Source organism: Monodelphis domestica, chromosome 6 (assembly GCF_027887165.1).
Source record: "Monodelphis domestica isolate mMonDom1 chromosome 6, mMonDom1.pri, whole genome shotgun sequence".
NCBI classification, from domain to species: Eukaryota; Metazoa; Chordata; class Mammalia; order Didelphimorphia; family Didelphidae; genus Monodelphis; species Monodelphis domestica.
Genome location: NC_077232.1, coordinates 209,559,533 through 209,573,361, shown reverse-complemented (window position 1 = coordinate 209,573,361; position 13,829 = coordinate 209,559,533). Strand labels below are relative to the sequence as shown.

Genomic DNA, 13,829 nt, shown 5'->3' with positions numbered 1-13,829 from the left:
TCAAGATTCCAATCCCTTGGGACCCCTCCCCCATGAGGTGATCAATTTCACACACTCTTCAGCCTGGCACTTTTTTTTTAGTGCCAGCCTCTGTCACAGTGTCTGAGACCAGATTTGAATGTAGGACCTCCCATCTCTGGGATTGGTTTCTGATCCACCAAGCCACAGAGCTACCCTTCAAGAGCTGGGTTTTTAAGGAAACAGAGAATTCAAAGACATAGTGGTGAAGAAGGAATACATTCTTGTCATGACATACACCCAGGACAATGTTATAGAGCTCTAAGAATAATGTGTTATATATTAAACACATCAAGGAAGCCAGCTTGGGGAAGCATGATTGGGAATCACATCCACTAAAACTGGATGGAGAGGTGGTAGACAGGGGTTAGGAAGGATTAAAATATTCTATAGAGGAATTTCTCTTTGATTCTAGAAGTAAAAGGGAGTGATGAAAGTTTTTTGGAGTTTATATGATCAGGCCTGCAGGAAGATGAGTGGAGTACAGGCTACAGAGAGGAAGACACTTGAATCATGGAGATAAATTAGGGGGCTCTTGACTATAATATTGATGACAAGTTGTGAAGGCCTGAGAAATGGTGGTGGCTCAATGAGTAGAGAGAAGGGGATAGATGCAGGGAATATTATAGTGATAGAAATGCCAGGATTTTGGAACTGAGAGGATGAGAAGTGAGACTGTTAAGTCTAAGACACTACTGAGAATGTGAACTTGTGAAATAAGAAGAGTGGTGGTACCCTTAACAGAAATAGGAAGGTTTAGAAGAGGGATGGGTTTTGGAGGAAAGATAATGAGTTCTATTTTGGACATAATATATTTGTATTAGTATATTGATATACATATACTAATCAAAGCCTTTATTTAGTAAATATTATGTGCCAGGCACTGCTGACCATGTTGGATTAGAATTTAGGAAAGAGTCTAGGGTTAGATATGTAGCCATGAGAGGATTTGCATAGAAATAATAATATAATCCATGGGATTAGGTGGCTAGTTGGTGCAGTGGGTAGAGGTCTTGGCCTGAATTTAGGAAGACCTGCATTCAGATCTCAACTTGGACACTTTCTAGTCACTGGATGCCATTAGATATGTTGTTAGTTCACACTAAATGTGTAAACTTGGGTAAAGCACTTAACCTTTGTTCACTTCAGTTTTCTGATCTGTAAAATGGGAAGATAATAAAATACCTACTTCTTAGAGTTGTTTTAAAAATCAAAAGAGATAAGCATAGTGCCTGGCACATAGTAAATACTGTGTAAGTAGTAGTTATTATTTTTTACTGGGATTGATGAGGTCCAAAAGAGAAAAAAGAGAACCTAGGGCAGAACATTGGGGTGCACCTATTGTTAAGGGACCCAGTATGGATGATAATCCAGACAAAGAGATGACACAACCTCTCCTCTTGAGGAAAGCAGTTAAGGGACCAGAAGGAAGAAAACATGTACTTATAATAAAGAATATTACAGGATAAGTATATATGAGTGTTATGTGAAGTCTGAGGGGCCGGTATTTTATTGAGGCTATAAAGAAAAGGTAGAAATGTGACAAATTTAAAGATGAGAGGGAGATATTACCAAAAATGGAAAGAGATGACTCTGAAAAGAAGCATTACTGTTTGAAGACACCTCTTAGATGGGGACTCACACAATTCCCCCCCCCCCCCGCCAAGTTGCCTTCATTGCTTGATCTGATCCTCTATCAGCTCCTCATTCATGAAGCAAATATATTTCTAATCTAATCTCCCATAAATACAGATTCTATGGTTGTAAGAAATCTCTATAAATTTATGTAGAGGTGAACTTCACTCAACTCACTTCCTGCTTCAACTAATCTCCCAAATGTGTAGTCCAAATTGAACATTAGATACAAGAATTAATACTTTGTTCTTAGTTCTCCCCCTACATTATGTTACAAGAAGAATGTATATTCTAGGAAATGTTCTCTTACAAGGTTCTGAACTCAATAAGCAGTCAGAGGAATAAGTGCGAGGGGCCCAAGTTCATCCTAGTCAATGCAAAGGAATCAAAGAAAGAGGAAAGGGACTAATATGTAATATATACATATATTTATTATATATTTACAATAGGTAATAACTGCATATCCAAATAACATGTAATGTGTAATTTTATAGATAATAATTATATAGCTATGTATTATACCCTGGAAACACAGAGAATATTCAGTTCTTAAGGGAACAGATTTTGCACCATAATAAATGAAGAAATAGACATTTTCAGAGGAAAATGGGAAAAATCTTCCTAAACTAGTGCAGAGTGAAGTGAGCAGGACTAAGAGTACAATATATACAGTGACCTCCTTGTAAAGAAAAATAAGCTTGTATCTCATTGACATAACCTTCAAGAACACAGGGACATCTTTATGCTATGTGGGATCAGAATAGCACTTTAATGAAGACATAGGGTCATATAGATACTAAATGGTAGAGCTTGGTCTAGAACTCAGGACTCTTGACTACTTCTAGTCCAAAGCTCTTTCTACCATTTAATTTTTTCTCTGAAATGTCTTTGTTGAAGTCTTACATCCACTGTTTTTGCTTATGAAGCCTGAGGCATACTGGAATAAATTCAAGAATTTTGGTTTATAATTCTAGTTCTATTTGCTCAGATAAAGACACAGATGGCATGGATGTCAAATTTTAATTTAATGAAATCTGAAAGGATAACTGCCACATTTCAGGAAATAGTAGCTAATGAAAAAAGATCTCAACAGGGCAAACTGATGGGCTGAAATGTACAGTGTGTACATTTGATAACTTCTGAGAGAGATGTGTGTCAAATTTTGATTTCTAAAAGTTAACTCCACAATATAGCCTGGGGGATATGTGTGTAGGAAACAGGAACTACCAAGAAGATCTGTATGATTAAACTGTGGGCAAAAAGGCTAAAGCTTTCCTAGACAATATTAAGAGAGATAAAGCAATAGTTCCACAACACACTTCCTTGGACAGAGCATGTACATCTAGGTTACTGTGTTCAGTTCTTGGCACTGAAATTTAGGAAATACTACTATTAGTGCTAGCACTACTACTATAAGTACTACTAGTACTATTACTAGTACTAGTACGCTTACTGCTGCTGCTGCTACTACCACTAGTGCCTGATATCTATCTATCTACCTATCTACCTATCCATCTATCTATCTATCTATCTATCTATCTATCTATCTATCTATCTATCTATCTACCTACCTATCCATCCATCTATCTATCTATCTATCTATCTATCTATCTATCTATCTATCTATCTATCAGTCTCTCTCTATATATATCAGCTTAAGGTTTGCAAAACACTTTACAAATACTTCATTTTATCCTCCCCTAAAGCCTGGGAGGAAGGTTTTTTTTATCCCCCTTTTACAAATGGGAAATTAAAGTATGTCAAGGTTAAGCAGCTTAGTCCGGATAATGTTTGAGGGGTTTTTCTGACTCTGGGTCCAGCACACTATTTACTGAGTCATCTAACTGCCTAGTTGCAGTATATTCAGGGGAGGTAGTGAGGATGTTGGGAGGACTGGAGAACATGCTGAACAAGTGATTCAGGAACGTGAGGAAAAGAATGCCTAATGGGAAATGGAGAGGGGCATGAGACATAATAAATATTCCCAGGTATTTAAAGGGCTATCAATTGGGGAATGAATTAGATTTTTTTCTGCTTGGGTTCAGGCAATAGAAACTGAATGGGGAGAAATTTGGGCTTGATATCAGCAAAGCCAGCTAAACAACCAGACCTGTCCCAAAGTAGAATGGATTGTCTCAGGAGACAGTGAGTTATCAAATACCTCCCACTACTGGAGTTCTTAGAGCAAAGGCAGTGCAACCATTTGTGGGGTCTCTCAATCATTGGATTTTGGTCAGATGAAGGTTGAACTATATGGTTTCTGAGATTTCTTCTAGCTTAAAGACTCCGTGGTTCTGTGATTATAATGTGTGTGGATGCACATGACTAAATCTGGAATAAATGAATTAATAATAAATTAAATAGCAATAAAATAAATAAATGTCAACCAGAAACCTTTCACATCTGGGATTACCTGCTAGACAGGCAGTTTTGGACTTTGGCTATCAGCTGCAATGCATCAGCATCTCGAAGAAGCTGAGACACATATTCAGATAGGCTGGGGACTTTGTGAGTTAATGGAAAAGAAAGCTGTGATTGTTGAGAAAGTAATCCCTTGGGAGTGATCAAAAATCATAATGCTGATTCCCTGCAATCTGAGATGCTCTGCAACCTAGCCCAGACCTGGGACAGATGTACAGGGCAAAGGAGAAACTCATGGGAAACTTCTGACCAGGAGAAGTAATTAAGTATTATTCCAACTTTGAATAACTATCAGAGACATTTTCAAGGGAGTGTTGCAAAAGCTAATTGGTTTATTTGGGGATAGGGATAAGGACTAGGCCTATGAGGTAATTAGTGTAGGCAATTTCTGAATGAGAAAACTCCCTCTACCAATGTAGACAGAAACCTTCTCTTTAAGTAACAATCTCAGAGTACTGAAGATGAAATGATTTGATGAGTGAAGCACGGCCAGCATATGTTAGAGGTAGGACTTGAGCGAGGCTCCTGTTTTGTTTTTTTCCCCTCATCTTATTCCCCTCTGTGGGGCAGTGATACTGGCCTCTTTTCTATTCCTCTCACAATACACTCAATTTTCTAACTCTGGGCCTTTCCACTGACTATCCTCCATGCTTAGAATTCTCTTCTCCCCTTTATCTCCTGATCTCTATGGCTTCCTTTAATTCTTAGCTAAAATCTAATCTTCTAGAAGAATTCCCTGGTCCCCCTTAATGCTTGCCTGTGTCTTGTTTGTGCATAGTTGTTTTCATGCTGTTCCCACATTCGATTTTGAACTCCTTGAGAGCAGGGGCTGTCTTTTGATTATCTTTTATCCCTCATGCTTAACATACTGCCTGGAACTTTAGTAAGCACTAAATAAATGCTTATTGACTTTCCAGAAGAATGTAATGCAGGCACTGAAGGTAATTTCAAAGAAAGGATCCCACAGATGTTTGGAGTGATTGTAGCAATTGTGAAATAAGTAAGGATGCAGCTTCCCAAAGGCACTTTTTGGAAAAGCACAATACTCATTGGTTTGGAAAATGCTTGTGATATTCATCTAAAAAAGATTCAATATTTTTTTACATTTTGAATTTATTAATTTAACTCATTATTGGAAGAGGAAAGTGAAGAAGACGAGAAGAATTGCCATAGTGGATTGGAGTGAGGACTGGATTTGGAGTCAAGAGTCCTGGGTTTGAATTCTCTCAATGCTGCTAACTACTTCCTTGACTTGGGAAAAATTCACTTAACTTGTTTGAGGTTTTCCACCTATAAAATAAAGGACTCACATTGGATGATCTCTATGGTCCACTCCAGGTTTGAATCCCATGAAGGGAAGAAAGAAAAATAATAAGCATTCATTAAGTGCTATCTGTGTGCCAGGCATTGTTTGCTAAGAACTTTTTAAATATTCTATCATTTGATCATGGCAAAATTCCTGGGAAGTAGGGGTTATTATTATCCTCATTTTACAGTTCAGAAACAGGCAGACAGTGGTTAAGTGATTTGTCTAAGACTAGTAAGTGCTCAAGGCTGGATATGAACTTATTTTTTTGACTCCAAGACCAGTATTCTAGACATTTTATCACTTAGCTTGCCTACGGAATATGAGAATCAACAAGAAAGAGAACTTATTTTTTAAACCCTTACCTTCTTCTTAGAACCAACTGTTTTGGTTCTAAGGCAGAAGAGTGGTGACTTGCCCAGGGTCACACAGCTAAGAAGTGTCTGAGGTGAGATTTGAATCCAGGACCTCCTGTCTCTAGGCCTGACTCTCAATCCACTGAACCACCCAGCTGCCCCTGAGGTCATCATCTTTTCAAGGATGTAAATATTTCCCAATTATATAGAGTGATAGGGGTAAAACTGGAGATTAAAAAGGTGAAATGAAAAAGAGTAAAGGGTGTTTTTGAACATTTCTCTTATGTGGTTTTTATTTTTCCCCAATACAACATTAATTTGATGTGTTTTATTGGCTCTTATTTCTTCCTGATTTGAATCTATGGTGTTCCCCAGCGCTGCTATCATGATACTTCAGTTCCTGTAGCTGGAACCAGAAGTTTGTTGTATGTTTCAGATGTGAACCTTAAATAAAGAGAAGAAATTGGGTTGTGACCTCACTATCCAAAGTAACTGAAACAATGACTTCAAATGAGATAATCTTTGTAAAGCACTTGTCATACAGTAGGTGCTAATAAATGCTTGTTCATTCCCCATTTACGGCTATAGTTTCTACAAGCATGTAGAAGTTGATTTTTATTTTAATCTAATTCCATAAAAATGGGGAAGAAATACAAATCTGAGTGTCTCAGCAACAGTCAAAGACAAGAATTCAAACAATCATTGTATAAAGTGCTTTGTGCTTAGACATTTTTTTTTTGCTATTGCTTTTTCAGAGTAGTATGGGCTACAAGAGTGAACTTTGCCAAAACCAATATAATAGTATTCATATTTATTTTTGCATCCAGGTCTTCCTGATACTTAGTGTAATAGGTTCTCCCTCATTTCATATTAAATTATCTGAAATTATATAATCTAAATGACCCCCTTTCCTGGATCTAGTAAGCAATTTGATTTGGGTTTTACATGTATTCCATATTAAATTGTTAAGTAATTATTGATTTAGTAATTTAATACATAGTTATGTCTTTGGATATTATGGGAGTAAATAGAAACAAAGAAAGTTGATATTTCTTTAGGGCTTGAAATAATGATGTTATAACATTTTTAGTACCAGTGATATAGTCAACTATTACATATTATGATAGAAATTATTTTATTTGATCCTTATAACAATTTATGTAATTATTATTTATTATATTGTATAATTATTTAGTATTATTATTAATATTATTATTATTATCCCATAAGTGTTAGGACAGGATTTGAACTTAGAATTTCCTGGCTCCATTTCAGCACTTGATTCACTCTAACATCTAGCTATTAAAAACCATAGTTTCTGGATAACTGAAGTTGAGCACTGTCCATAAGACAATGGTATGTTATAAGACAATGGTATGTTAGCTGCAGAGTGGATATGAACAACTTCCAAATTTTTACACATCAGAATAAATATAAAGGATGCCATCACAAGAATGTCGACATGTAAGGATGAAGACAGATAAATCATGCTATGAGATTGAGGGATGAATAGTGGATAACCCACAGGTTCAATTAATTGGTATCAGGCGGAGGCAAGTGAGGCACCCATTTATTGGGAAAATTCCGTATGAAGAATTTACAGAAAGGTATGGTGCAGCTAGAAGGCACAGTGGATAGAGTGCCCATTCTAGAGTCAGGAAGACTCATCTTCCTGAATTTAAATCTAGTCTCAGACACTTACTATCTATGTGACCCTGGGGAATTTACTTAACCTACTTGCCTCAGTTTCCTTATCTTTAATATGAGCTGGAGAAGACAAACCACTCAAGTAACTTTGCCAGGAAAATACCAAATGAAGTCATGAAGAATCGGTAGTGGCCTACAGGGGGTGATCTATTGATCTGTCATCACCATTATTGAACACAGTCAGATAGAGCAGGTCAACATTCCTTTCTTATTTTTAGCAGAGAGAATTCCAATCAATATGCATTGGCATGCTGGTCTTTCAACAAAACTGGGATTGCTAATTCATTTTGCTTCAGATTTCTGATCAAAACCAATGGATGTATGGCTTAAACAACTATAATGCAGAGAATGAGCGTAGTATTGTGGAAAGAGCCCTGGACCAGAAGTAGTCAGGAGACTTGAATTCTGGACCATACTCTACCCTTCCACTAGCTCTATGACCCCAAGTTTCCATTAAAGGCCTGCTTTGATGCTATACATCATAAAGGTGACCCTGTATTTTTGAAGGCTATGCCAATCACATGCAAGATCTGGTTGGGTCTATACAAAGGAAAAACTTGAATTATCCAAGGATCAGTCTATCTATTCTGTGTTCAGAAAAGCAAAACACCAAAAGCAACAATTATTTTTGGCTACAATAAGACAAAAGCACTGGATTAGGAGTCAGAAGATCTTGCTTTTGATCTTTGCTCCACTATTTACTTCATGTCATCTCTCTGGGTCTCATTTCCAAAATGAGGGGGTTGTCAAAGATGGTATCCAAGATTCCTTCTAGTTCTAAGACTTAAGAACTCACAACGTTCTTAGACTGAGGCCATGATCTTCAGCCATAATTCAAATCAAGATGGATTTATTAAACACATAGTGGATGTTAGGAAGTTTTAGTAGAGTGCTAGACTTGGGTTTAGGAAGATCTAGATTCAAAGCCTGCCTCAGACATTCGATAACTGTTTGACTCTAAGTGCAAGTCACAAAACATCTCTGTTAGTTTCTTTATCTATAAATGGGTTAATAGCCAATATCTCACAGGGATATTGTGAAGACCAAATCATATAATATATTTATGTGCTTTTTTATATTTTTAAAAAATTTAAGTATAAGGCTTGCTAGTTTTATATTATTTGATATTAGGGTTACAAAGACAAAAAGGGAAATTTGTTATCCTTATGGAGCTTTTACATTTTTCCAGGAGTGAATAAGTTCACAGAAAACTAATATAAATTACAAACCAAGTAAACATGAAGTAATTGGAGGGAGGAAGGGAAGAGGAAGAGGGAAAGAACTCAGTGCCAAGGAACAGCAATATGAATAAAGTCATAGATCTTTGAAAGTATTGGAGTGATCCTGGGCAAATCACATAACTCATTTATTTAGCCTTTGATCTCTCCAATTGTAAAATGGGACTATACTAGATGATCTTCTAAGCTCCAAGAGTTTATGATTCTAGGTATCTTAAAGATGACTTTGGAAAGGCAAACATTTTCAACCTTTAAGTGAGATAATAGCCAGAGGCAGGTTATCTCACTGTTTGTTTTGAGAGGAGCAGCCTAACAGAATCCAGTTGTCAGGATTAAATGCCATTTATAAACTGCTTTTATAGCAAAAAAAAAAAAATCAACTCTAGAGTTTAAAATGTGCACCTTCAATTCAGAGCCCAGTTATTGCTGCTGAAACTTGTACATGTTCTAGTGGGGATTGCTTGTTCCAGTGAATGGAATAGGTGTGTTTCCCAGGTGTGTCCAGCATCACTGGAAAACTATGCTTCATGGATTTCCATATCACTCAACACCAAAACTTAAAAGACACTCATCATGAGAGCTAAAGAATCACTGGAAAAGTTTCCATTATTTCCCTGAGGTTCCATGCTGAAATGTGGGTAGTACTTTCAGTGAGTCTGGGCTGGAGTTAGAAAATGGGAAAATGAAGTGAACAAGGAGAACTGGCTGGGTTTTCTAAAATGAGTGTGGAGTAAGGGAAACAAATGATAAAAAATATTAAGAAGTTTTAGTTTTAAATAAGTACCATTTAGACTTAACATAGGGAAGGGGCCTCAGATGTATATCTCATCTTGTGCCTGAATAGGAATCCTCTTTCCAAAATTTTTGACAAGTGATCTTTTAGCCATCACTGGAGGGGAACCCACTAATTCTTGATGCAGCTTGTTTCACTTCTTGACAGCCTAGTTTACTGAGTTATTTTTTTTTATCTCAAGCGTAAATCATACTCTCTGCAAAAAGATTATTGTTTTAAATTGGAAGGCACTTTATAGGCTACTGATCAACCTTTATTTTATGGATGTGGAAACTGAGGCTCAAAAAGTTAAGTGATTTACCCATTGTCATAGAGCCTACTGATCCTAATTCTGCCCATACTCATTCATGGAGCATTCAAACATTCCCCTCATTGGTCAAAGCCATTTTTGTATCTTTATGGGCGTGAGGAGGGTGGGCACTCCTCAAAGATAGTACTGTCAAACCTTTCCTTTCCCCTTTCATAATTAATTGTTGAGCAGGGGTTCTTAAACATTTTTGTGCCATAAGCCAATCTGGCAGTCTACTGAAGCACGTGGACTCCGCAGAATAAAAACAAAATACATAGGATTACAAAGGAAATTGATTACACCGCAATGCCATTGTTAAAAACAACAACAAATCTTTGGACCTCAAGTTAAGAACTCCTGATAACAAAATTTTAGAGGTAGGAACTTAGTCCAGTATTCGGATTTTGCAGATGAGGAAACTGAATGTGAGAAGGGAAATAAGTTATCAAAGTTTCACAGCTAGACTAGAACAGAGGACTTCTGATACCTGTGATAATATTCTTCCCACCTCCCTCACACCTCCTATATGTCATTAGTTCCTTCCCCTGGTGCTGTTTACTGATAGAGATCTGATAAAATAACCAGTGCTAATGTGTTAATGGCTATTAAGGGCACATGTCTTTACACTTTAATTGCTACCTTTTGCTAGACAATGATTTAATCCCAAGGATTTAGACTAAGTGGGAAGAGTGACAGATCTGCAAGAGGGAAATATTTCATCCAATAGTCCTCAGATTCACGGAACAGAAGATTTGGAAATGACCCCTTTAGGTATCATCCAGACAAAATATTAAGTGAAAAATGAGCTTCTCTGATCAAGCTGGGTCCAGGCATTGGGTTGGTAGCCCATACAGAGATCTCCCAGTCTCTGTAAGCAATTATTTTCTATTTACCTCACTGTTCCCCATCTATAAAATGGGGATAATAATAGCACCTTTGTGTCAGTGTTGCTGAGAACATCAATTGAGATAATAAACATCAAGTGCTTCTCACAGGTCCTGGCATATATTAAATGCTATATAATAATAAAAGCTAGTAATAATGTTATCATTACTATTATTATTATAGAATTCTGAACAGTCTTCTGACTTCTTTGTTGAGCTAGCACAGCATACATAGTGAGTAGAATGGCGTAGATGATGGCAACCCCTTGGATTTCAAATCCTACTCCCAAACTTGCTAACTGTGAGACTGAGCAAGACACTTAAAACTGATTCTTTAAAATGGGAAAGGGAAAATGATAGCTCACAAGGCTGTGATGAGGCTCAAATAAGATAATTCACACAAAGGACTGACTAGATCTTGGCTTTCATGCCTTGTTCCCTTTCTAAAGATGTACACTCTTCGTTGGTATAGAATTGCTTCGATAGCTGCTAGGTGACTGGGAGGACCTCTCTTATATACATTCACTTGAGCAAAACCAAATCATTCATTGTCCTCCAAAGAACTCGCAAGATTCTGCCTTATTTGCCTTTATTTCTTAATCCTATAATGTTCTGGATTTGTATCTAGCCTTTAAAGCCCAAATCAAATGCTACCTCTTCCCTGAAGCCTCCTTGGATTACCTTGACTGGTAACAAACAACTCCATCCCACCCCACAGAACTCACCTAAAACTTTTTTTTTTGTATCCCTCTAACATACTTATCAATGGATCAAGTGTTTGAACTGAAGTCAGGAAGATTAATCTAAAATCAGCTTGAGACTCTTATAAGCTGTGCAACCCTGGTAACTTCTGTCTACCTCAGTTTCTTCAACTGTAAAATGGGGATCATATTAGAACCTAACCTCTCAGGGTTTTTTGTGAAGATGAAATGAGATAATAATCTTAGTACAGTGTCTGGCACATAGCAGACAACTACTTAATAAATATTTGTTCTCTTCCTTTCTCTTGTCATATATTATTGTGTGCCATAGCTATCCACATTTGGATTCTAGTCCCATTCTAGATGACTAGTTCCATGAGGGCAGAGATTGTCTTGTGCCTAAACCTTGAACCCCGTCTCCTACCCCTCCAGCTTCTAGCACAATTCTCTGAATATAGTAGACACTTAATAAATAGTAATTCAATGGAACTAAATTTATAACCTATTTTATCATTGTTGTAAACATACACACTACCCTAAAGTACTGACTTTACTTTGTGACAGTGATTAATCACTTCCTCTTTCTTCTAAACATCCAGCCAAAGCTCTCCTTTTCATCTGATTAAACCGTCATAGGAGGAAAAAAGATAAACATTGTAATAAAGAATGGGTTTCATATGTCAAGACTCTAAAATGTTTGGAAAATACTCTGAAATATTGGTTTTATAGTCAACTTTTAACTACACACAGAGAGATTACATACATTTTGGTTCATCAGGAGCAAAAATTGGTTTCTGATTTTAACTTGTATTACTGATCCTTTTATTTCAACCTCTTGCTTACATATATTCCTTTCTTTCTAATTTTAATACTGCTTCATCAACTGATTTAGTACCTTGGATGGAGTCCAGTTAGGAAGACCCAAGTTAAAATCTGATCCCAGACTCTATGCCATCCTGGCAGGTCACTTAAAAGTGCCTTAGTTTCTCAACTCTAAAATGGGAATATAATAATGCCTACCTCACAGTTGTTGTGAAGATCAAATGAAATAACAACCATTCTGGAGAGCCATCTGGAACCACATTCAAAAGGCCACAAAACTGTGCATACCCTTTGACACAGCAATACTACTACTAGATCTGTATCCCAAAGAGGTTAAAGATAGAGGATATGGTTCTATTTGTACAAAGATATTCATAGCAACTCTTTTTGTGGTGATAAAGAACTGGAAACTGAAGAAATGTCCACCAATTGGGTAATGACTGAAAAAGTTGCAGTATATATGTGTAATGGAATACTATTGTGCCATAAGAAATGACAAACAAGATGGTCACAGAAAATCTTGAAAGACTTACATGAAGAGATGCAAAATGAAGTGAGCAGAACCAGGAGAATGTTGTATACAGCACCAGTAGTGCACAAGGATCAGTTTCCCATGAATGACTTAACTATTATCAACAAAGTAAGGATCCAGGGCAGCTTCAAGTGACTCATGACAAAAAAAAGAATATTTATTGCCAGAGAATGAATTGATGGAATCTGTAGATTGAAACATGCCACTCTTCACTTTATTTCTCCTGTGAATTTTTCTCTAATGTAAGCAGTATGTGCCTTGTTTTATAATATGATGAACATGGAAATGTGTATTATATAATAACACATGTACAACCTTTATCACATCACCTGCCTTCTTAGGGAGGCATGAAAGAGAGGGAGGGAACATTGGTCACAAAATATCCAAAATTATTATTAATAATTGTATCTACATGTAATGTAGAAAAAAGAAATATTTCTCACAAGACAAAAAAATCATACGTGGTGCATATTAGATGCATAATAGATGCTTGCTTCCTTCTCCATTTTAATATCTACCAACTCTTGAATTTCCTTTCTACTACACTATATAGTCAAAGACAATTTGGCTCTATAATTTCCTACAAGTCCTGACATATCCAGTTTCTGAAAAGTCTTCCTGCTACTTTAAATGTTAATAATGATATTCATGTTTAAAATGGCAATGAAGGGACATGAGGTGAATTGATCTGCCTGAGGTCATACAACCAGTCAGTAGAAGAACCAAGATTTATATCCATGCTTTCAAAGTTTGAGGCTGATATTTCCACATTAACATGCACTCCAGTTATTAAGCACCTAGTGGGGACCTAGCATTACCCTAGACACTTTGTTGGAGACCAAAGGAAGTAGAGGGTTTGGTTCTCATAATTTGTTGATACCATTACAGATAAAAAGCTAAAACAAGGAGAGGATACTGGTTAATAGACAACCAAGTATTGAATTCCATAGTAAAGAAGCATTGGACAACTATGGGATTCAGAAAGAAAAGACTGGGTTAGTCAGGGAAAGCTTCCTGGAGGAGGTGAGACTTGATTTGGAGGTTTTCAGTTATCCTCACTTCAACAGAGCCAGAAGACACAGATGGCTTCTGATGCCATTAGGGATTTCCTGGTGTCAGCACATTGG

The 13,829-nt window shown here is 36.8% G+C and overlaps 1 protein-coding gene across 3 annotated transcripts in view; it reads right to left on the bottom strand.

Annotated features, from left to right (window-relative positions):
• Nucleotides 1-13,829, bottom strand: part of PALLD (palladin, cytoskeletal associated protein) — a 490,519-nt gene that overhangs the window by 471,812 nt on the left and 4,878 nt on the right. The gene's annotated exons all lie outside the window — the stretch shown is intronic.